The sequence below is a fragment of the Aquila chrysaetos genome, chromosome 5 (assembly GCF_900496995.4).
Source record: "Aquila chrysaetos chrysaetos chromosome 5, bAquChr1.4, whole genome shotgun sequence".
Lineage (NCBI taxonomy): Eukaryota > Metazoa > Chordata > Aves > Accipitriformes > Accipitridae > Aquila > Aquila chrysaetos.
The window spans coordinates 34,194,308-34,219,426 of NC_044008.1; the positions used below are offsets into that span (position 1 = coordinate 34,194,308).

Consider the following 25,119-nt stretch of genomic DNA (forward strand, 5'->3'; position numbering starts at 1 on the left):
AGAGCATATTTCCAAACTCATGAAAACAAGAGCAGCGAAGCTGCCCGGGTACGTGCCTCTGGATGACAAATGAAGTAGATGGGGTGAGAAGAAGCTGGAGGAGACAGTGGCTGGGCCAAGCGCAGCTGGTGCCGTTTTTAACAGCTGATTCAGGATTAGGCTGTGATTTTACAGCTAGTTCTGTGGACTCTGACAAAACAGCCCCTACCGCAAGCCCACCTCACCAGCTATTCTGAACAACCTCTAGAAACTTAGTGGCTGCAAGACCTCTACTTGTGGTGCACGGTTGAAACTGGCCAAATGGTATTTTCAGGGGGTGTGCTGATACAGACAGGTGAACAGCATCATTTCATAAGCCCTACTTCTTCAAGAGACCAGGCTAAATAGTTTCCTTACCACTGTTGTGAGCTATATAAACAATGCCTTATTACATAGTATCTTGTTATATTGATTTTAGATCTCCTGCTTAATTAAAACATATTAAAGTTTTAATTGAGACATGCAGGTGAGAACATGTCTACTCCCTTCCTTTCTTTTTTTTCTGTCTTCCCTCATTTAACTGCTCTACTCTTTCCAAGAGAAAAAGATCCATGCTTTTGAGAGCAGGATCCCGACATTCAACACACTGTCATTTATGTCATTCTCACAGTGATTCTAGAATTAAATGCCACTGTATTTAGGTGGAGTCATTCAAGGATTACGTAGGATAGTCATTATGCGAGACACAAGGTCAGTCTGTTTATTCATTCCTGGAGGACTACTACTTATGTCACCAATGACGATACCAATTCCACTGCAAAGAGTTATGATTGTGACTCTAGGCTTTTGGTCATAAATAAGTAAGAGGGTAGAGGTATTTATATTTGCATTAATTTGAAAAACTTCTCTAGCAGACAACATTTTATACAATCACTATTTGTTGATGCATTCAGTATTTCAGGTTAAGTTGAATACTGGAGATTTCAGAAACAATACCATAAAACTTCAGCAGTACACCAGCCTTAAGAAGCTGCCTCAGTCTATCGAGGAAGTGTCATATTTGCTTATAGCTACTCTAGGTATAGTACTCTGGGATACTAAGGGGTATTCACACTGTCAACTTCAAGCAGCTGGTTTTTTGTTATCATCAACCACCTCTTCAAAGGAGTCTACTTTTTTTTCTAGTGATTATAGAGGAACCTTGGAGGCTGTTTCTACCATCAACTATTCAACATTAGGTACTCAACACGGCCTCCCTTTCTTTCTTTAGCAGCGTTAGACACTTAAAGTAGAGTACATAACGTGATCAGTGAAGGGTAGGGGAGAGGAGACAAAATGGGAGAGGCATAAAATCTCATGAAGAGATTTTCTACAGAACAAGCAGTGACTGACCTCACAAGTAAGTTGGGCCAAGACAGGAGACAAGACTGCTGAGACAGTCTGGAGTATGGAGCAGGCGGAAAGAGAGCAGTAGGATAGGGAGCAAAGAGAAAATCAGCTTGGTATGGCTAGGTAAGAACAGAGATAAAGAACTGGGATGTTACCGGAGGAACTGGAAGTGACTGGCAACAAGACTGGAGCCTTGAGGTCCTAGGACAAGTTTTTACTAAACAAAGAAAGAGATTAGTGCCCAGATGAACGACCTGATAAACTAAATTAAGATCGGCTAATTGAGGAAAGTGGGAACAGTACACAGGGAGAGGGACAGGTATTAGAGCAGACTGGCAAAAGTTGGGAAGGTTGGGGCAGATGAATACACAGTTAGTGGAAAAAAATAGAAAAGGCATCTCAAACCCAAGATTTATCCATTGTCAGAAAATGCATGTGTCTCACCAAAATTGAAGCTGGCCATGTGAGAACAGTAGCCTGCTGTTACCAGCTATTCCATCAGGTCCAGCTAGCAGAAGTGTGATGTCTCCACATACAGCACAGCAAGGCAGAGCTTGTTTGCTATGAGAATTTTCTCCTTTTAATAGGTCTTGGTTGCGCATATAGTCAAAGTTTCTAGAGGCGGAAGAAGCTGCTAGGGTATGTACTTTGGTCTTACGTCTAACGAACACCACAGTCTCTCCTTCAGCAATACCTGCGATAATTTGTTTGACATCTTGATTTGAAGATGGACGTACTATTGGTAGTTACACTATTTAAAATTTATGACACCTCTCCTATTCAAATTTGACTTTACTTTTCAAACACTGGCACTTTACATGCATTTTTTTCTATGTATATAACAATTCTCTTCTACCATAAAATTATTTACTTGGTGTAAGCAAGCTCCCGCCTTCATAAAATTAATTCCATAAAGATATAGACAGACCATCAGCAAAGAAGATGCAAAATCGCATTCCCTGCCACTTTTTTCTAGCTTTCAAATCTATTTCTGGGAATGGGACAAATTTCTAAAGTAGACATGATTGTGGACAAAGAACCCATGAAGTTTTTTTAAATCACAGTAACAAATTGTTTTAATGAAATAATCCTTAAATATATTGAGTGCATATAATACAACTAAATAAAATGTGGGACAAATCATCAATATTTCTGTTTTGCCAGATGTTGCCATGTAAACAGGATGTAATGTTTACTTACTATAAAGCCCACGTTAAGGACATTGTACAACAATATTTTTCAAATTGCAATTAGTTAAAGGCCAGGGAAGAGGCAACTAGCACATCAACTTCTTACAGGTGCAAAACCAGATTACTGAATTCACAGAATGAAAAAGTATCCCTGAAAGCATAAAACCTGCTTTAGCCTGTTATTTTGGGCACAATGCAGAGATATCAGACACTTTTGTTATTTGACACCGGTTCTTGGAAGGTTCAAAGGCACTGCAGAGCTTCACCATCTCCAGTGAGGCACCTGTTGGTACTGGAATACCTACGTCCCTATGAACCTAAACTTTTGCCATAAGGCAAGGAGTCCTAGTCTTATTATTTTGACAGCGCTTGAGACCTGCCAGCTCACCCCTTAAGCCTGAATGAGATTCCCACAATGGGAAGCTCCCTCCTTCCCTCACCCGCGGGGCCGAACGGGGAAACAGCCTTCAAGCACAACCCCTCGGTCAAGTGCTTGGGCAAAGGCAGCTGAAGACAAGAGTGTTTGGCACTGGCCGGGATATGCTCCCCAGCACGCCCCAGTGGCACAGCAATTAGGAAACTCCCCTGGAATGCAGCCATTCCCCACCGGCTTGCTCGGGCAGCTTCCTGATCAGAGGTTTCTGTGAAATCCACTCCCTCTTTTCCTCCCACACTGCTAAGGAAGCCTCTGCACCTTGAGCTGGGCTGTGACTTCCTCCAGGCAAAGGGCATCCAGAATTACGCAGAGGGATGTAGAGCAGAGGAACAAATAACCCGTCTCAAGGATTTCAGCCTTGGAGTAAGCGGGGGTGGAAGCATCCCCATCATGACCTGCCCCTTGACTCAACTCAGGAAGAAAGAGGAGTTCCCATCCAGATATCATGCTACTTCAGAGATGATTAACAAACAAAATACAGAATACCAATTCCTTAAATTTCATGCCCCTGCTAATTGCTTCCTCTGTTCTTCATTCATGCAAAGCAAACAAGAGTCAGTGGAGGATAGCTGCTCATACCTCCTCTGCATGCTCAGGGCACATTTCCAATCTGCAAGGTAAAGCCTTTAAGGGCTACCCCATCTGTGATGAAATGTGGCACTGGTGGTTGCTATAAGGACCTACAAACTGCTCTGGGCCATCCACTTTTTCATCGTTTTCCCCTACCCGCCAGCAACCTGCTAGGGAAAACATGGAATCGGCCATTAGACAAACAACCCAGTTGAGGTGGGGGACAGGGATAAAAAAGGGCAGAGTGTTTGGAGAAAACAACATGGACTAAGCCAAAGGGCTTAAAAGTTCACGGTCATTTCCCCCTTTGCTGTACATGTTGATGTATCAAACTTATCTTTCCTCTCTCTCTTTTACTTAAAGCATATTCGCAGCTTTGACTCAATCTTTCCATGTTTCTGTTCCTGAGAAGGGGCATAGTGGCAGGAGGTCCAGAACGAGAAGGTGAGGCTGTTTCTCCATTCGCATGCCAGTAAACAAATTCACAGACAGAATTTAGCATGCATTGTATAATGATGTTCAGTCAGAATTTGTATCATCTGATACGGATTTGCTACAGTTCTTACAACACTTGGAAGGTTTTTTAGAATCTGTCAGCCAACTTAATTTAAAAGTTCTGGAGCTACTTAAAAAGCAAGCTTTCTAAAGTTTAAATATGGCTCTTATTAAAGTCCGTTTTTAGTAAGAACACCAAAGGAACCTACTGCATTTAAATGCTGAATGCACCAGCGACTCACGTATGGACTGTGAAGACTTCAGGTATAGTAGAGTCCATGTATGTAGCTGGCAATGCCAAGCTGCTGACTTAAAGCTAACTCAGTGAGGCTGAGACAGCAGTTGCCACAATTGCAACTGCAATGCAAACTGCACTACAAACTTCTTTTTTAAGTAAGTGCTTCAATTCGCTCTCAAACAAGTGAGCAGAAAGATCTAGGGAATGTAAGGGTGGGATCCATCTCATTCAGCTTGACATATCTACATCAATGGAGTCTAGAGAGTGATTCATCTGACTAAAAGTAGATGCCTGCTTTAAAATGAGTTGACTCACTTTCTGGACAATATTGACTGTTTTGACTAGATCCCCATTGACTATGACTCCAGGGCTATCAGCTGCCTCTACCCACTCTAAAACAGGAGAGAAATTCAATGAGTTTGACTGAAGGCTAGGGATATTCCAGGACATGATCAAGTAAACTAGTAGCTAATATAGACTATCTTCCAGTTCTCATTGTAGAGGAACTATTGATGATCCTACAGAGACATCACCACAGCAGAAATAATACTGAGATAATATGCCCCAAACAGGCATTAATTAAAAATTAAAAAAAAAAAAAAAAAAAAAAAAAAAAGAGGTAGAAAGGAATGATCTGGGTTTTCAAAATCTTCCGTAAGTATAGAGCTATTTTTTTGACAATGATGTTTTATACTGTGCATATACATACCATATAGATACCATTTATGAATATTCACCATGAACCAACAAAGTATTTTTATGTAATCAAAGTCCCGGCACATTAGGAAGATTATAGGTTTGATAGTTTTCAGATCATATCACAGGCTTTAAACTATCACTTATAAAAAATGCAGATCTTGAAATTTCAACGCTATTTAAATAGAAATTATTTTCTTAACTAAGGGGAAAGAGACTCATTAGTTACAACTGCTTTTGTAGAAGCATATTCTTGTGACCAGCATGTGAGTGACGCTTTTATTACATGCGCTGAATATGTTACGGGTTTTGGATCATAGAACCTCTCCTAAAGCAAAACTGAACAGCCACATAATTTTTCTTACAGAGTATGATATAATTTAATCCAAGTGTTGAAAGCTGATAAATATTTTTCTCTTTCCCCATTTGGCAAATCCCATTTTCCCCTTCCCTATATTTCTAATAAAATATAAGCCAGTGTGTGGATTTGTTAACATACTACTGAGGAAAGGAGAAGGGGGTTTATATTCTAACTATTTTTCACACAGAGAGAGGCATTTTCAAACTAATGATGAAATGCTAGATTTAAGACAAAATACAAGTAATACTTTCTAGTTATCAAAGCTTAAAAAAATGCCAGATGTTTTTCTTTAAGATAAGGGTTGCAATTATCCACTCCCTTGTATTTGTCCTGTTACCTATACCTGTGGAAGCTGCTGTCAAATCAGAGATCCCTATCAATTTTGCAAAACTGTGAGTGATTACACCAGGAGAAGGAAAAGTCATATATTCCATTAAAGTATGTATCACGTATATTAAATTTTTAGTGAGACATAAAGTAGGTCCATACTGTGTCTTATAAAATGTATAGAATTTGATCACAGTCATAAAGAGATAGATGACTTTTTTTTCCAAGCACTACATTTAGAATGTGCATACTTTTTAACAGAAAGATACTACTGTAAGTCAGCTTTTCATTTTATACAATTCTTCTTGTAATGCATAGCTCCACATACACTGTGCACAACTGTGCACTGCTGTGAGTGCAGCAACAGCACATTCTCATATAGTTTTGCTAATGATGAAATTCAGCAGAATCTTTGGAAATGGGAATTAACAACAGTTAGAAGACAACTATGACCTAACTCCAAAAAGGTCCCAATTGCAGTCATGTACACTAGCTATCTACAGACAAGTATGCATTAAGCAGATAAGAAACCCACAAAGGAAAACAACAATTTACAGTCCTGAAAACAACAGGGCCACTCCAAAACATCTGCCACTTTCTACTATCTCCCAATCTCATCTTAGGACAATGGGAAGGAAAATGTCCCTCAAAGCAATCCTGATTAATCATCCTCTTAGGTCTTTCATGTCTTCAGTAGAGAGGCATGCACTCTTTGAAAATAGATCCTTGCTTTTCAAAGTTCAGTATTAAGAGCCAGATTCAAAAAGAGATTCAGACAGATTTTAGGATTCTACACTGAAAGTTGCAGTCCTCAAAATCAAAACTCAGCTTTCAGCGTTGAAACGTGCAGGTGCCTCACCTTTGACACGCGAGCTCTCTGAGGGCAATAAGGGTTCTAGCAGATCTGCAGTGGCAAACTCTTGCCATCCACTGGTCTCTGCCTCACCCCTCTGATGGACAGGTTGGAAGTGATCCCTGATGGTCAGCTAGTCCAACTCCTCATTGAAAGCAGCTCCAACTAAAGCAGGTTGCTTGGTCAGGTTTTGAATATCTCCAAGGACTGAGATTCCACAATATCTATTGAAAACCCATTCCAGCATTTGACCACCCCAACAGTGAAAATATTTTTCCTTACATGCAGGATTCCCTGTATTGCAACTTGGGTCCATTAGCTCTTCCCCTACCACCATACAGCTCCAAGAAGAGTCTGCATCTCTTCTTTATCTTCGCTCCACCGCACTCTCCTCATATGCTTGTACTCCAGCCCGTGTGATTTTAGTGACGCTCCACTGCATTCGTAACAGTATGTCAATGTCTTGTGCTGGGCAGCCAAAAACAGTACTCCAGAAGCAGTCTCACAAGTGCCAAATAGACAGGAATAATTACTTCCCTGGACCTGCTGGTTACATCTTGCTAATATAATCCAAGATGAGGTTGACCTTGTTTGCCCCAACTGCCAACTCATGCTCAATGTGCCCACCAGGACCCCAGGTCCCTTTCTGCAGAGCTGCTCTCTAGGCAGTTGACCTCCAGCACGTGCAAGTGCAGGGGGTTATTCCATGCCCAACCCAGGACTTCTCACTTGTCTTTGCTGAGCTTGGTGAGGCTCCTGGCAACTCATTCCTCCAGCCTGTCCTGGTCCCTCCAAATAACAGCCCTGCCCTCCAGCATATCATCTGCTCCCCTGCAGGCTGGTATCATCCATAAAATTGCTGATAGTGCACTGTCTCCCATAGTCCAGATCATTAACATCGAAGACACCAAACCGCATTGGCCCCAGAATCTGTCCCTGAGGGGGACTGCCACTAGCAACCAGCTGTCAGATGGACTTTGTACTGCCAATCACAACCTGTTTAGCCTGGCAGCTCAGCCAGTTTTCCATCCACCTTATCATCTGCTTATCCTGACCATATCCCACTATTTTGACTGGCAGGATACTATCAAAGACCTTGGGAAAGGCTTTGCTAAAGTCAAGGTAAACGATATTCACTACTCTTCCCTTGTCCATGGAACCAGTCATCTTACCATGATCAACCGATCAGGTTGATCAGAGGCAGCTTGCCCTTGGTAAACTCATGCTGCCTATTTCTAACCACCTTCTTGCACTTACAAGCTCAGAAATGGTTTCCAGGAGGAAAAATCTTCCAGGAGACTGAGGTTAGACTGCTGGGCTTGTAGTTCCCTGGATCCTCTTTCTCAACCTTCTTGAAGATGGGCATGACATTTGCCTTTTTCATCTGTCCATCAGGGACCTCCCCAATCACCATAACCTGTCAAAGTTGATAGGCAGCAGACTCACAATGATATCCTCAGCACCCTCGGATGCATCCCATCTGGGTTTGTGTACATCCGATTGGCTTAAGTGCTTGGTCTTTCTCCACTGTGGCTACTGCTTCACTCCCTCAGACTCTGCTATTAGTCTCAGGACTGAGGGTAAATCTTACCAATAAAAAAGCAAAACAAAACAATAAAAAGCAGAATAGGCATTGAACACCTCACCTTTTTCCATGGCTTTTGTCAGTAGGTCCCCCTGCCACATAGAGTACCCGGCCCACATTTCCCGTAGGCTGCCTTTTTGTTGCCAATATAATTATTAAAGCCCTTTTTGTTGCCCTTCAAATCCCTTGCTGTTGCAACACCAGCTGAATTTTGGCTTTCCTAATTCCCCACCTGCAGACTTGGGCAATGTCTCTATATTCCATCCAGGTAGTCCTGGACCTGTTTCTACCTTCTGCATACTTTGAGGTCAGTCAAGAGTGTCCTGCTCACCCATACTGGCCTTGTACCACATTTGCTCATCTTTCTGTGATTTGGAATGGACCAATTCTGTGTTTTGAGGAGACTGTTCTTGAAGATTAACTAGGTATCCCAGGAGCAGCTAACTGTCTCCCATGTGATCCTGTCCGGCAGACCCCAAACAAGCTGAAGTTTGCTCTCGGGAAGTCAAGGCTGGCAATTTTACTATTTGTTTTGCTCATTTATCTCAGGATTTTTAGCTATACAGTCTCAGGGTTGCAGCCAAAGCTGCCCTCCACCTCCACACCCCCATCCAGTTTGTTCATGAGTAACAGGTCCAGCACAGCACCTCCCCTCGCTGACTCACCAGTCACCTGTGTCAAGAAATTGTCATTGGATTTTCTGCACTTAAACCATGCCTCAAGTGCTGACGTGTATGGAACCTGGTGTTCCCTTGAATAAGGAGTTGCACTTTCACTGTCTTGACAGCAGAAACCTCACTTGGCCTTCAAGATCTGAATATCCTTATCACCTGCCACAGGGAATCTCAGGGAGAAGGCTCCTTTAACACAGCTGTACCGCTGAGGAATACTGTGGCCCTGATGCAAAGGGCTTATAACATATCCTGAGGAGAAATGAGATACAAGTGTGAGGCGGTTAGAAACGTTGTGGTGCCAAGGCCTGCTGTGACAGGTGCTACCTTCATCACCTCTAACGGTGGACAAGGAGACTAAGGGGACATTCTCAGATTGTTGGTGCTAGCTATGGAGATGACCAGAGCAGTCCTATCCACGTTGAGTCCTATCCACTCACCAGTGTCCAAGGAACGCATAGTATTCCAAGACCCATCCATGCCCAAGATGAGAAAGGTAGCATGCTTGCAGTCACTTCATGTAGGCTTTTACCAGGTGAAACAGCGCTGGAGATGACTCCCTGTTGCCATATTTCACTTGCCAATGAGCTTCCTGGCTAATCTCATGTGCCCAAGAAGTCTTGATATAGTGAGGGCTAGAGCTGTTTCCTTGAGGGAGAACTTCTTAGGAGAATGGCCTCATATTGATTCAGTAATGAAGGCTTTTGCCAGTTCACAGCTCCTGCCTATTTAATGTGGCCATAGACTTCTGAATTTAATGATGTCTTCATAACCTTCCGAGTCTGTAATTCTGCTGTTCAAGCTCCTGATCTCTTCTTGTTCTAAAATAATGATGGATTGAATGTTTATCAGAAATACATCACCTTCTAAGGCAGTTAAGGCTCCTGGTTTGCACAGGAGACGATAGGCTCCAGCCTTTATAAGTCACGCCGAGTGAAAAGTAGTCTTTGGAGAAGACTTGTAGAGGCACATACACATCTTGAGTGCCTAATAAACAGAAAACAACTCACACCCTGTCTGAAATTCACTGTAGCAGGCCACTCCACCTCAGCACTGTCCCTGAGAGAAACTTGTGTGGGGCACTCCCAGCCTTGTATCCTACACAGAAGGGGAAAAAAGTCTCTGAGCTTGAGTAATAGGTCCTGCATACATCCTACAAGGTGAATACAGATGTGGGCTATCACTTAAAATAGAACCTGGCTTTTCTTCAGTGAAGGCTGTAACTTCCCAGCTAATGTATTTGAAGCAGGAGGATGACAACTCTTCCTCCTGAAGAGGATTCCTCATCATATTTCAAATGAAAGGACATAAACACCAATCAGGATAGCATTGTAGGCTATAAATCCCAAGTAAAATAGGCACCTGCAGACAGCAGCACCTCTGCTTGAAAAAGCTCCAAGACCCTCTTTTGTGCAAGATTTTTTCACTAGACTGCCTGGTCCCACTCACTCCTGAGTTGTGCAGTTCCTGTTCTGGGGCAATTATCCCATCCCTCTGCACAAGGCAGGTTAGACATTTAACTTAAAATTGCAGATTCTACTGCCCATTGACTATTAGACAGCTTTTCAAGCATCAAAGTCAAGCTTCAGGAATATTTGGGGCAGGACAGTATGTTCAAAGTTCTTTACCTACAAGCTGGATACTGTGCAGCCCAGATGGTAATTTTTTTCATCAGGGCTCAGATTTTCCTTTTCCTTCAGACTAGAAATCCCATTCCTTTGGAAGCTGGGTTGCTATTCAAGTGCAGAGTGTTCCCTTTGTTCTTTTCATCAACAAGTATCGTACTGTGAATGTTAAAGGATACCAAATTTGGGCTTTGTAGCAAGAAGCTGGAATACAGGCTGTGTATGGCCCTCCGCCACTGAAAAACACAGCCAGGTTTATGAGATGGGCCATTTAAAATTCCGATTTTTCTCTTAAACCATGTTAACCGCTTTCAGTCTAGGTGCTATAATTTCCTTCAAACTTCATTTTTTCCCTAACCTCAGCTGTAAATATTTTTTTTTTTTTTTTTACTGTGGTAGCACTTAGATTCCCCCATCAGTATGTCACATTTTATTGGGAATCATAGGTCTCACAGATAACAAATACAGTCTCTACCAGGAGGTGTTTGCATTCTTAAGCCAAGCTCCTTGTGCATCCACAACTTTATACATGAATAATCCCATAATGTTATTGAAGATTTCACAAATATAAAGTTAAGACATGTTTTTAGATTATAGGTAAGTTCACTTGAAATAGGAAAATACAATATGTGTAAAAACAGAGTTTGGCGTCAGTTAAAGAATCATGTTTAATATAACCATGTCTCCACATTTAATAATTAGCTGTTTCTGAATTTTTTCTAGCATTATAAACAGATAAAACTTCAAGAAGCTATTTGGAGAAAAGATAAGTAAATTAAAAGGATTTTCAGTATTTTAAGTGAAATTAAAAACTTAAATGGATGTTAACTGCGTGTGAGGCATCAATGGCTACATTTAACAGAAAAACGTGATGCTGCTCTCGCAGTTCAGTCACAGCAATTGTGAAGCACCTGGCTCCCTTGATTTTACATGAAATGCTGAACCAGGACCTGGTTTGGAAAGAAACTGCAGTTCAGTGAAATAGAAAGTCTATCATAACACCAAGTGTTTTATATAGTGTTTCTCAGTTGCATGAGAAGTACAATAGCTGGGCTGGAAGAGTATGGACTTTGTAGCTAAAATCTGATATTTTTCCTTTTAAAAAGAGGGATAAATAAGTTATCTTGTTTCTTCATTTCCATTTCTGACTCTCCATATCTTCTGCTTTAGCTCACATAATGAATATAGATTACTTTTTATAATGTCTTATTGTGAGAAAAAAGGTTTTATACTCAAGAACACGCATTTACTTAATCTTGACTACTCTTAGCCTGTCCCAAGGTCTAAACTGCATGACATTTCTTCTTACTTCATGTGCAGAGGCATTTGACTTGTCCTTCTGGAGCCTTCCAATGCTTTCAAGAAATTAAAGGGTCATACTTGTACTGGGACTGTAATACATGATGAGCCATTGGGTTATTCTGCAGAAGCCAAGCCCCTAGTTGCTGAAGTAAGACAGAGGAGGTGGTGAGGCTGATGATGCTGCATTAATTCTGGGCTCCAGCCCAATCCTTTTCCATCACTGGAGGGGTGAAACTTCCACTGTGAGCTATTAGAAGAGCTACCTCTCCCCTTGTTTTTCTAAAGCATAGCATAGGTTTGATGTGATTGACATGGGAAACAGGAGGGTATCCAATTGAAAATCGACAGTTAGAAGTCTGTACTTATTTTTCAGTTGCTTAACTTTACTGTTTATAACATCACATTATAATTTGGGATTAATTGCAATTTCATTCTTCCCTCTGTACTCATGGGGAGTCATGAATCTCCAGACTGATGTGCTGTAGCACCAGTGCCAAAGGGTTGCAGAGAGGAGGTAGAGGAAGTGGAAGCTGGAAAGAAGACTAAAACGGATGAGATTTACCAGAAATTAAAACCAATGGGTCTACAGGATGGCAGCAGTTTGGAGATTCAAGAGGAGACAGGGCAGAGCTTCAGCACTTCAGTGTTCAGTTTTAATGTTGACTGAAAACATGAATCTTACCAAAATCAAGGCTGTGGTATGTGTCCTCTGTCTCTCTCATCTATATGAAGACATGCAGGGACCATAGCCATCCCAGCAATATCCCATGTTTCCACTACTTTAGATGTGCAATTTATTTCATGTATGCATTTATGTTAAAATCTGTCCACAGAAAAATAAAGGGGAAAAGAAGTATATAGGTATAGAAAATCTAAATGTAGATGTGCCATGGTCCAAAAGGTTGTATCTTAGATTCTTCCTAAGTGAAAGAGAGAAACTTATTTCCACATCTCAGTCTTGAAAATATCCAGCAAACATGGCTCTTTATGGATGTTTAGGCTCAACATCCCTCCATCCCCAAGGCCTGCAGACTCCCAAATTTTAGGTCTTTGGATGCAGTGCAATGTTTTGGGGCACACAGGCTGAAAGCAGGCAACGGAAGAAAAATATAACAGGGTCGTTATCAGCCAAAATGCTTTTTTTAACTAACTTCTGTATCGTCTGTGTCCATAACACATGGACATGCTGCATGTAGAATGAAAGTTAGTTTTCTGTTTTCTTGTAAACACCACAAGATGACAGTTGTATGCAACCTGCCCTGAAAAAGAAATAAAGAGCACAATTAACTGTGGATGCCTTTCAAAATGCCTGTGGCAACTGGGCTAAGCAAACTGGAGGAAATATTTATCAGAAGACCCGCCACTTCATCTTGCTTTTAAACAGCAGCAAGGAACTCGTAGCAGCACCTAACTGCCCTGACTTCAGGTTTCTTTGACTCCCTCATCAGTGTGAACAAGAGGGACAGTGCCTTGTCCTGCTGTTGGTATCTGAATAGCGTGGATGCCGGAGCCTTTGAAGGTGGAATAGAGGAAGAGGCAGCCCTGCCTTTCCCTGATGCTTATTTCCACCTTGTCTTGCACTGACACTACCCTTCACGCAGTGAATCTTCTTAGGCAACAAGTCCTTTTAAAAGGTAACTTTTTTGTCCTGTAAATTTTCAGCTGAATTAATCTTTATCTAGGTTGCAGTACAGCTGTGTGAATGCTAATGCCAAGAGGAAGGAAGGAGAGGATGAAGGTGGATGATATGCTTCTGTTTGGAAGCAGCACCAGCTTAAGGTATCTTAAACCAATGGTGGAACAACTTGCCGTCACCTAACCACTAGCAGTGGTTCCAGAACTTGCCATCAGTTTGAGTATTTAGTGCGTAACTGTAAAAAGCTGCTCTGCTGCAGGATGAAGCTATTACTGCCGTTCAGAAACTTGCTAGTCAGACTGCTACCAATTCATGAGCTACTAGTGATACCATTATGTAAATTATTTACCTGCAGGTTTTCAGTATCAGGGATTTGCCCCAAATCTCAGTTGTTTCTAGAAGGAAACAGCACCATGAGACTCACATTGGTCAAGATGAGATACAGATACTGTGCATGCACATGTTCATGACTCAGAGGTGATCCCATGAAACAACTGCCTCCTAAGTTATATTATATTCCATATTTTGAGGAGATTTGAGCTTTTACATCAAAACTTGTCCAGTAAGAGAGCTAGGAGTTATCTGTTAGATTTTTCTTCCCCAAGGTTTAAGGGGCTCTTAAATTGCATGGAATATTTTGTCCCCAATTAATTTTATGTGTTGGGGTAAGCAGAGTCTTAAGTTAATACATAATCTGGCACACAATTCAAGAGCTACTTCCTGTAGTAGCTAGTTTGTGGTAATGACATGTCATTTCTGTAGATTGTGTAAATTGCTGGCTCTGTTTTTATACTTCAATAAAATCTGTTTGCATAGCTCGTACTTCTCCTTTCATTACAATTAGGCAGGCAGGAGTTCAAACAACAAAACTTTATTGTTCATGTCTGTAAGTTAAATAACCACTGCAAAGTATAAAATGTTTTTAAAACAATGTAACAACGTGCAAACCACTGCTAAGTTGTCCTGAAATTGCAGTGTACTTTAAGAAGTGACTGATGTGCAAAGGAAGAAGGCAAGTATCAGCTGCTTGCAATTCTCCCATCTCCTCTCCACACACCCTCATTTCTTGTCTAAGTGGTGCATCACAGAGTATGAGGAAGACTGCTTAGGATGGCTAAATTCTGGGATCAAACACTACAAATGTATATACATCCAAACGGTAACTTGTATCTTATATTCAGACAAAAGATTGTATTTTCATATTAACAATCTACTTCTTTCTTCCACCTCTACAAAAATGCTGAAAAGTCATTTTTTAGAGATCAAGATACGTATGAAGCATTTTAAAATAGCAAACCCTTACTAAAAATTAATTGGCAACACTGCTGCAGAATATGAACTCAACTGGTGAGTTTCTTTGCAAGTATCTTTACTTACTGTCTTTGAGTAGTGAATTGGCAGAAGCTTTGCCCAATTAATTTTGACATGAGCGAAGCATGATAAAGAGAACTATTTATCAGTACTTAAGTCCTGACTACTTTTATCATCTGTAAGACATTATACAGAATACTAGGACTCTGGTTTTGAGAGATGATCCAACATTTTCTGCAGAACGCCGCTCAACTCCTGGACTCCAGTTCCAACAGACTTACACATAGACACAAACCCCTTTTAGGTATTTGAGCTCAGGTCCTGGAAGCTACGGGAGCTGTGACTTGCAGAGCTCCTGTTCTCTGCCTGATACGTGGAGGGCACCAGCACAAAGAACGGTACACTCGGCGAGGCTGGTACAGTGCTGCATTTGATAGTTTACGCTCAAAATGTGCCACCCTAGATAGCTGGCCTGCAGTGGTGTCTCCTCCTGCCACACCCAGGCTCCTCCGCCTGCCTATTTACTACTACTTCCTTTCCAAATGTTAAACTTCCCATAACTTCATTTGCATTTACAAAGCTGTGGGTTTTAGTATTTATTGCTACTCCCTATTTAAGATCAGCAAGCTTTACTAAGGCAGTAACAAATTAACCCAAAATATGTTTGGCGATCGGTGGCTTTGCTTTTGCTAATTTTTTAATTTGTTCCCAACATCCAGCGAGCAGTACTCTGCTGTGGCGCTGGACAAAGGGGAAACTTAAGAGAAACTCCTTCATCAGGCAGGACAACCCATTTCCAAGACACCCAGAGAGCTGTGGTCTTGAAGCATGCACGACAGCTTTGTAGAAGGCCAGTGACTGCACAGCATATCATTTGTGGTGGAGTTTTGTCATCTACCAAGGCAGGGGAAGATCTGTCGGACTACCTAAAAGGCCATCTAAAATCCTGCCCATTTTTCCTTCAAAAACTTGCAAACATCACATCCCCTCCATTTCTATGGAAAGATGTTAAAGAATACTGAAGCTGCTTCAATGATTTGTTCAAAAAGTGCCTGTTTCTCTCCAGCTGGCACTGAACCACTTGCAGGCACACAGAAGACGTCAGCTTCACTGACTTCTATACCTAGGAACTGCAACTTGCCATTGAAACCAGCAAGAACAAACAAAAAACTTTTCCTTTCTGCATCTTCCCTGGGACTAGAAGAGCACCAAAAAGCAGACTTTTGGTGACCCTTCACTATAGCAAATGTTCAGTATAACATCCAAATACCTAGTGGAGTATTTAATGAAGAATTTTTTTTTTATAGAACAGTATTATTAACTTCAAGCCATAGAACTCTCAATTGTACAGTAACCATGCTTATGAAGATCATATAAAAGCAACTGGAAAGCCTTCCCTCTCCCTCAACCATCGGGTTTGTTTTGTTTTGAAGGTTTTTTTGTGTTTTCCCCCCTGCCTCAAATAAGAGGCATGTGACCATGGAGTAGCTCTCTGTGTTCTAATTATATTGCTACAAGACATGCCCCAAACATTTTGTGTGAGAATGGGATGGGGACAGAGTAAGGACAAATAAAGCAAACAGCTGTGTAAAGCTCTTCTATCATTCTCACACCTAACTGAAGCCAGTAGTACCACAATGAGGATAAAAAAGCTCTTAACATTATGCTCACTAGCTCACTATTCATTAGACAGTCCCTTCTTAAAAATTAAACAAATAAGAAAAAAAAAAAAAAAAAAGATAAATAGCAGGCAATACTTACTAGGCTAAGCCTTTGTTAGCAGGGAAGCCACCAGAACCCCTTCAGCAGAGATTAGCAAACTAAGTAATCCTTTGGGAATTCTCCCAGGACATCCAGCTGGTTGATGAAACTCTTCCAGTCTTGGACCGTGATCCTCTAACAACAGTTAGGACTGAATGCGGTGATCACAGCTCTACCTAGCAGAAGGATACAGTTCAGATACTACTGAAGGCTCAGTTAATGTACCTAACGCAACACAATTGCTCCAGCTACTCAGAGCCCCAAGCCCATTTGAGGAAGCCAGCACCAAAATCACCACTCTAAGGAATATATTTTACTACTTGGATTACAAGTACAGGACTTGCTACCTTTCCTTCATATACTGACTCTGTATTGGGCAGTGTTGTTCTGAGTAATTAGCGTTATATTAGAATGAGCTAAGCATATTATAAGATAGCTGACTTCCTGTATTTGAGCCCAGTGTACAGATATTTTGCAATCACATTGCATATAGTGACTATAAATGCAAATAGAGCCAAATAGTTACTAGGATACGTTGTCAGGACTGAATTTCGATAGGACTCCAGGTTCCAAGACACCTTCTAAGAAGAAACAACTGAAGATGTGCTGCTTTTTCCAAACTTAAAACTACTTGGGATTAAGTTTTCCAGGCCAGGTGTCTGCCTCCAGCTGATGTTTGCAAAAGAAATTTTCAACAAGAACATAACTATGAATCTGGGGGAGAAAAAAAATCCCGTTTTTACTCAAGTACAGAAAAAGCCCTCTTAATGTACTTGAAAAGGCCTTTACTTTGAAGAGAGAATTTGAAATTTAGTGGGAGAGTAGACTTTGAATGAGGGATATGCCTTTTGGGCAGTTTTCCTATTGAACATCATGATGAAGCAATCAGCTTTTGAATCTCAAGCTGCACACGCACAGCAAAAAATAATAATAATAAAAAAAAAAAGCATTAAGAGCTAGAAGCTGGGTTTTCTGAAAATTCCATGGCCTCCGCAATGCTGCAGGTTGGTCCTAGCAGAGTTACTCCTACCTGAGGCAGCAGTGGGGACTGCAGTTAAGGCCGGGGCTCCGCTGGGCTCCGTGCTCCCTCTTCTGGCACCCAGGCCAGTGCGAAGAGCCAGCAGCAGGCCTCGGGGGAGAGGGGAGGGATGGGTGATGTTGGGAGGCTACAGCAAATGCATCCTGTTGGGTGCACCCCATTTCTATTTCTGTCTTTATCGGGGATTTACACACAGCAGCGAGTTTCTCACAGGGCGCTGGTGGCGTCTAACAAAGTGCTTTGCGTTTTCTGAGTTCCAAATTCGACCCTCTGGAAAATAAATGCTGAAATACCAAGCGGTATCTACCGTATGTGTACAGCCTTCTTCACTGCAGCTTCCCAGCACTGCAAACGTTTGCAAGAACAGAGCGTCACAATAATCTTGCACTAGGAAAGCCCTAATAATGCAGATAGGACCACAGCACGTACGCTCAAGTTCACGAAAAAGCCTATGGCTGAATTTAATGTGGCTCTAAAGTTATGGCTAGCGCTCCTACCGCTGAGCTACCTCTACTCTCAAATAACCTGTAAATTATATCCATTGAAACTGTGCTTTGATTAAATGAAGAACACCCCAAATTAGCAGCCATTCTTGTATTGAATTCCTCTGTGACTTAGCTTTCCCAGCATTACAGTGATGATAATGCTACTAGCTCAGAATTTTGGGAACTCATTAGTAATCGTAACTCTAAAAAAGCCTGTAAGAAAATGGAAGGGGGAAAAAAAAAAATCTGTATTCAGATAAACATTTAAACATCATGCAGATACAGAGGCATAACCTCTGTTTTTTTTTTTTTTTAATTCAGTGAGCAGTATCAATCTCAAACGTAAGGATCATGCATTAAAAAAAGTGATCATATAATTAAGGACTATCATAATACACATGCACGGTGTCACGCAGATGGAAAACTCAATGAGCACTGAATTTTTCAACCTTAATTTTTATATGTTTGTATGTTAATGTTTGTATGTAATTCTACATAATTTTAATGTTCAGTTGCAGACAAACTATTAGACTTTTGTTTAAAGTCAAGAACTCTTTGGCAGATGAAAAAAAACAATAAAGCGAATGTCTATGTATTTTCTTCTATAAATAAGTAAATTGATCCTGGTATGAACTTGGCCACAGCTAGTTACCCAAACTTTAAAAAAAAGATCATTTAAAAACATCTTTGAAAGATGAATTAGCGTATTTTGGCAAAAGGAGAGGATTCCTTAGCACAATTCTTAAACAACATGGGGAAACTTGCACTATCAAATAGGTACTATCATTTCTGTATAGTACTGCAAACATGACACAAACACCTGGATTAAGGACACACAACTCCATTTTCCTAAGTGCTAAGCACAACTAATTCCAAAGGAACGCCATGGGGGCTATGTAATAGCTTGGCAACCTCTCGAAGGAAAAACTATGACATTATTTCATTTTCCTAAAGCAAAGTGAAGAATGAGCCCAGACTTATTAAAATAGAGGTAACAGATCAAACACAATATTCCAAGGGTTTCATTCACAGACCGGCTTGCTTTACTTTTATTGCCTTATAAATCGAGCTAAACTTGTAGCATTAAAAAAAAATTAATCTATTTTGACTTTGTAAACCAACACTAGAGTAACTTGATGAAGGATGAAATGAGACAGGAAGAAGTTTCATTCCAAGAGACCGTACTGTAAGCTCAGGGCACTGCTATTTATGCTGGGGAACTGACTACAAGCAGCACCCGGTGCAGCATGTGACTTAAGTCACTGGAAGTTTGTGATCAAGAAACTGAAATAAAATACTTACAACAAGAAAGCAAGTCTTAAGATTACAAATCAAGTGTAATAGCTGCAGTACTAAATATTCCTGAATCAGCAAAAGATGGAAACAAACTATACAGTAATTGCATCTGAGGAGATACGTATCTTTAGCAGAAGTCACCTGTGACACTGCTGCAAGCTCCCTAAAGCAGGGGTTGGCCCACCCAAAATCACCAGGTTTTCCTCACTCCCTTGCTTGAGCCCGCATTTTCTTTAATCTCCCTTTTTCCTTCTGCAGCAGGACTGCAAGAATTCTTCCAGCTTCTGTATTGTTCTCCAACACATGCAAGGGAGTCCCATAAAGAGAAGAGACCTTTCCCTGGCCTGCAGTTTCCCCACTCTGCACACAAGCTAGGTAAGGACAAGGCTAAGTAGACTAGTTTGCGTAACGCGTTTTAAAACTGCTACCCCAAATATCCAGAGACTGTACTTTTGCCTCTTGGTAAGGGGTTAGGGGACTATGCTCACTCCTCTCTAAACAGTATTAGGTACGTCTTGGCTCAGAACCACACTGCCCCAGCTCTGTGCATCAGCTGCTCTTAAACACAGTGATCCCTGTAGCTCTGGAAGGCCCACAATCAAGAATTGATGGAAGATACAGGAACATATATACACTCTATTTCTTCTACTTTTTCCTAACTTCGGTTATCCTCCATTTGCAACAAGACTCTGGGTAAGACAGATCTCATGTTAAGGTTCAAAATTCAGAAATAGTAGCAGCTCAGCCTCATAAACATTTTTATAATATCTGGAGATTAAGAGAGTCATGGATTCCCCTAAGAGCTTCAAAAGCTATCATGTTACTACAAGCAACAGGAACTGATACTTGACTACATTTGATAGCCCTTTATATGTAAACAACCTCAAAAACTGTTTCTCACTAGCTTTTTTCAGTTATGTTAGGTGCTACTGTAGTTAAACAGTTTAAGTCTGATGGCTTAAGTGCAATTTTCACATTAGGTATCCCATCAGCATTTGACCAACACAGTTAAGTCTGAGATTTTTTTTTTTCCTTTCAGTTACTCTGAAAATAGACATACTTCCTCTTATCTGGGCAACACAACAGCATTCAATGCAATGCTGCTCATCTATCAGCAGTCTGCAAGACCAAATGCGTATTAAGTAGATCACCAACAGATAGACTGAGAATCATAATTAAACAACAACAGATTTTCTCCTTTCAAAAGTGGATCTGTGGGTATTTGTGTGCTTTCACTGCTTTTAAGTACTTGATTTGCTTGGGCAATTTCAAAACATTAGTTAGTTTAGATGTTATTTTATCAGTATTTCCTTCATTTACTACTGAAGTTTTCAGAAAAGTTTTTGCAGCATGTATTATATTGAAATGCACAAATTGTCACATGTATTGTCTGTCCACACATTCACAGTTGCAAAAACTACTTCCCTTTTCATTTACGCCTATATAAAAGTTAACTAAGGCAACTGCTTACTCAGATAAATTTCTACGTATTTTTAGCTACTGTTGACTGCCATTTGAATTGATAAAAATATAAAGATGAGACAGTGCTACGTGACAAGCAAATATTGCTGGCAAATCTGCAATACTGAGAACTCTACTAGTAGCATTGTGCCACTTAGACTTCTAACAAACACTATGAAGTTACTAGGTTTGGTTTTGATTTAAGTTAACTAGACCTTCCCCACCCGTGTGTGATACCATCATTCTTACTCTACAAAAACCCTTAAGTTTGAACCAAATTTAACCTGATCGTTTCTGTATTTCTGAGCATGGTTCCTTTTTAACATTCAGAAGAATTCTCTCAGTTTTGCATCTCAATCAAACTTTCACACATCCAACCAGAAACATGAATCACACTAGTGCTATTTCAGGGAACATGTACAGCTATAGTGGCAGGGGAAGTGTGCCATCCACCAGATCACACAAACACAGAGATAATCACAAAGTAATGCTTGAAATGGGTAATTTCCTAAGTGCAAATATGTTGTTGGTTTTTTTTCTTTTTAAAAAACTTGCACGGGTTTGCTGTCAGGACATTTGTGACTTCTGTGCTGCAGACCAATGCTTGTTAGAACCTCAAAACATTTTCCACCATTAAGGCCTGCATCTGCCTTACAGGTATGATAACTTAAGAAACGCAGCAAATATTTTTCGCCTGTAAGAAAAAGATATGAATTTGATAATCTCTCTAAACTTACTGTTCAAGTGTTGCCAACCCCAAGTGTTCAGAACACATAAGTCAGGACCTACACAAGAATTAAGATTTCAAAAGTACTGCAATTTTGAAATCAAGTGGGAGTGCACTTACATATTTATTTTTACTTCTTCTTCAGTTGCATTTAGGGTTTTCCTGCTTCATGTTTCATACTTCATTGCACAACTGAGAAACCCTCAACTTTGAAGTGCTTTTAATTTAGAGTTTAGATGATCATAAAACTGATTCCGAAAGGTGGACCTTTGTGAAGAACAGCAAGTATTAGAAAATTACAATAATTACAGGTAACATTTTAAAAAGTGTTTAACCAATTTACTTGAGTATGTACAACAGCATTTATGTAGCTCATTTTTCCTTCTGTTTTATTTCCTAAGTAGCAATACCATAAAAATAAAGTTGAAATGAGGAAGGCACACGACACTTTAGGAGATTTAGGAGGGAAGTGTCATAAGTCATTTAAATAAACAAGAAGTTGGTTCTTTTCAATGTAAAAGCTTTTTTTCTTTTTTAAAGATTATCTAAATCAAGCCTGCTGGGGTAGTTAAGTTCTACTAATTGTAGTGGAAATTCTGTACAAGTGTGCAGAAGTAGCCTGTAATACTGTACGTCTGCTTTCCCACCTTTGCTGTACTGTCTAGCATTTCCTTTCATGCATAAGACCTTTAATTTATGATTTAATACTGCACCACTGAAGACTAGCCACTTACCATCTATACAACGTAGCAGCATCTTTAAAAGAAGCTAGCACACTGAAACGTAATGAAGAATTTTAAAAAATTATTCAGTAAGAAGGGGTAGGACTAATACCTTGCTAAGTAAATGCCCCTTGTTGAAGCGTACATTTGTCACAGCAAGCTACGCAAACACTGAAGTCTTTAGCCTAACATATCCAGTTAATTCCAACACTTTAACATTTTTTATTAAAAACGTTTGAGATGAATGTCACTAAAAATCTACCACTGGCTTTCTGACCCTTTCTCCTCTACCAGATGCTGCTCATCCCGTAATTCTTCTGTTTATTTTCAGATTGCACGTATATTATACGCTACTGTCTGCAGTCTTAAGAGTGAATTGGCTGTCTTCTCTAGCCCATATAACAGGCTACATTTTCTAAAAACACATGTATACACACAGGCACATACACACAAACAAATAAAACACACTGACTTGAGTTTCTAAGGATTTACAGTTTAATGTAAGTAGCATACAGCTAGTGATACTAGTTAGTTACTCTGATCAAAACGTAATGTTGCCACAAGTCAAGAGCAGCACAAGCAGAAATGAAAATGGAAATGAGCAAGAGTATTTCACCCACCAGAAAGCAAATGCAGAGTTAGTGGCACACTGACAAGAGCAATTGTGGCCTGCTCTCTGGATAGCAGCAGTTTGGCACATCAGTAATAAGCCCCAAATTTCATATTAAAGATTCAAGAGAAAAGTTTGAAACTGCAACACAAGATACAGCTATTACAACACAAGATTCACTTAGCACAGTGATACTTAAAAAAAAGCAGCCAACACACACACACAAAAAACCAAAACAAAACCACCCAACCACTACTGAATAGTGACAATTCAGTTACTGGATCTGCACTGTCTGTCTGCAAGAATGCTCATTCCACACATAACATTTACACACCAAAATTAATTGTATATGGTAACTTTTATAAGCAGTTTATAATAGCACAGGTTTTATTTTACAATTTAAATAAATGCAAATTGCATTGACAGGTACTATTACAGAGATCAGTAAAAGGATTTTATTTTTTTTCTCCTAAATAGCAAGACTTTTTCCCTTTTCCCCCTGCATTTAATCTTTGGACTCTTCAATATGCAACAAGAGATTCTTCTGGCATTCTTAAGTATCAACGTAATTTTTGTACATTTAAAAATTATCACTTCCACCAGAAACAGGTCATCACCTTTATTTAACACCATTAAAATGCATGCCTATTAAGACAGATAAATCAGGAAAAAAAAGTCTTAACTCACAAGCCCTTTCTCTACCTCAAAAAGAGAGGGGAGCCCCCGTCAGTATAAAACCAACAAAACCGGTGGTGTAACACTAGTATCAGCTTCACGACCTTCTCCTAGGGGATCTCCGACTACTTCAGCTGTAAGGTGAAGAACCAAGCTATAAGAACCAAGACATCGTTAATGTAAAACGGCAATTACTCTCAAGCTGGCATCACAAGATCAGAGTCCAATACAGACATTTTGTACCTTGGTGCTGGATAGTGTTACTTGAAGCATCAGCCTAATAGCCGGTTTATTCATAAGGCACGCACTAAAATGAAACAAACAGTAATTAAGTGCTGGCGGTGACCTAGTTAGCTACACAAGGAGCTAGGTCGCCCTGTCATTCATTACAGGTTCGCCGGAACCCGACGGGCACGGTCCCCTCCGCCCGGGCTGCGCGGCAGGGCGAGAGCGGGGAGCGGCCCCTCTCGCCCGGCCAGCCCCGGGCTCCCGCGCCCGCCGCCCGCCCTCCCGCCCGGCCGGCGCCCTCTCCCCCAGCCCCCCCCGCCTCCGGAGCCCTCGGATCTGGGCGAGCTGGGCCCCGGCGAGCGGCGGAGCCGGCGCGGGCAGCGCCAAGGCCGCCTGCTTTCGCCTTCCCCTCCCTCCCTCCCTCCCTCCCCCGCCCCGCCGCAGCTCCGGCAGCTCCGCGCTGGGATAACGCAGCCTCTGACTCGCTCGCTGCTCGCGTCCCCCTTCACCTCCCTCTTCTCCCTCCCCCAACGCGCACACTTGATAGAAAGTCTCCTCTCGGCGGCGGGAGGGCGGTGAAATCCTTCGCTCTCCTCCCTCCGCTCTCTGTAACGCGAACGAGCCGCCGCCTTCTGTTCCTCAGCCTCGGCCAAGTCGGCGTTTTGTTGACAGGCTCTGCCGGGCACAAAATGGGGCTGCCGCTTCCATGGGCGCCGCCATTTTGTGAGGAGCCGCCGCGCTAGCTGTAGCCGCAGCCTCAGTAGCGGCGGCAACGGCGGCCCAGGCGCGCCGGAGCGGCGGCCGGGGTCTGTGTAATGGTTGAATAAAGTGACCCCCTCTAGGGAATCCCCAGCTGACGGTTACGTAAGGGACCGTGCGCAATTGCTGTGCTTAGCATGGAAACCCACCTCGCCCTGCTACGCAATTTGCCTATCCTCCCCTCTGCCTCCCGCTCGCCCTTCCACACGGCACCCGGGCGAGGAAAGTGACTCACCTCTGCCGACCGCCCCTCGCGCAGGGGAGACCCCCTGCTTTTAAGGAATTTTAAGGCACGGTTAAAAACCACCGCCCTCCTGTGAAAGGAAGGTTTAGCTCTGCGTGCCTCAAAGAGCGGTCTAGCCCCTCAATCGCCGGTTTTAAACCTCCCTCATTCGTATTATCCGGGCTGTGGGAGTCTTAGGCGTACTGTTGCTGAAATAGCAGAAACTCAGGAGTGTCACGGACACGAGCTGCAGACCGGGATCTGCTGCAGGTCTAATTTTAGGGGGGGGGGGGGACGACGACACGACTCAATGCTACAGCGAGTAAGACGCTATGCATTCCTTACACTGAAATCCACACACCGCCACTCCATCCACACAGAGAGGGCGACTTTCAATACAGAGTATTAATTTGAAACCTAGGGATTTCTCCCCCCCCCCCCCGCCAAGAAGCGCGAGCCCAGGGCAAAT

At 41.6% G+C, this 25,119-nt stretch overlaps 1 long non-coding RNA gene across 9 annotated transcripts; it reads right to left on the reverse strand.

Annotated features, from left to right (window-relative positions):
- Positions 1-2,417: 2,417 nt before the first annotated feature.
- LOC115341446 lies at positions 2,418-24,569 on the reverse strand. 9 transcript variants are annotated; one of them, XR_005932377.1, is made up of 9 exons: positions 24,207-24,569; positions 23,684-23,747; positions 23,468-23,594; positions 22,776-22,906; positions 21,554-21,700; positions 16,426-16,601; positions 13,703-13,748; positions 12,400-12,976; positions 2,418-9,611 (listed from the first exon to the last, which is right to left on the reverse strand). It is a non-coding gene; the product is annotated as an uncharacterized LOC115341446 (long non-coding RNA). The 9 variants fall into 9 exon arrangements; XR_003923399.2 differs by adding an exon at positions 17,456-17,734 and having other exon boundaries at positions 22,776-23,594; XR_003923402.2 differs by having other exon boundaries at positions 12,400-12,540; positions 22,776-23,594.
- Positions 24,570-25,119: the final 550 nt, after the last annotated feature.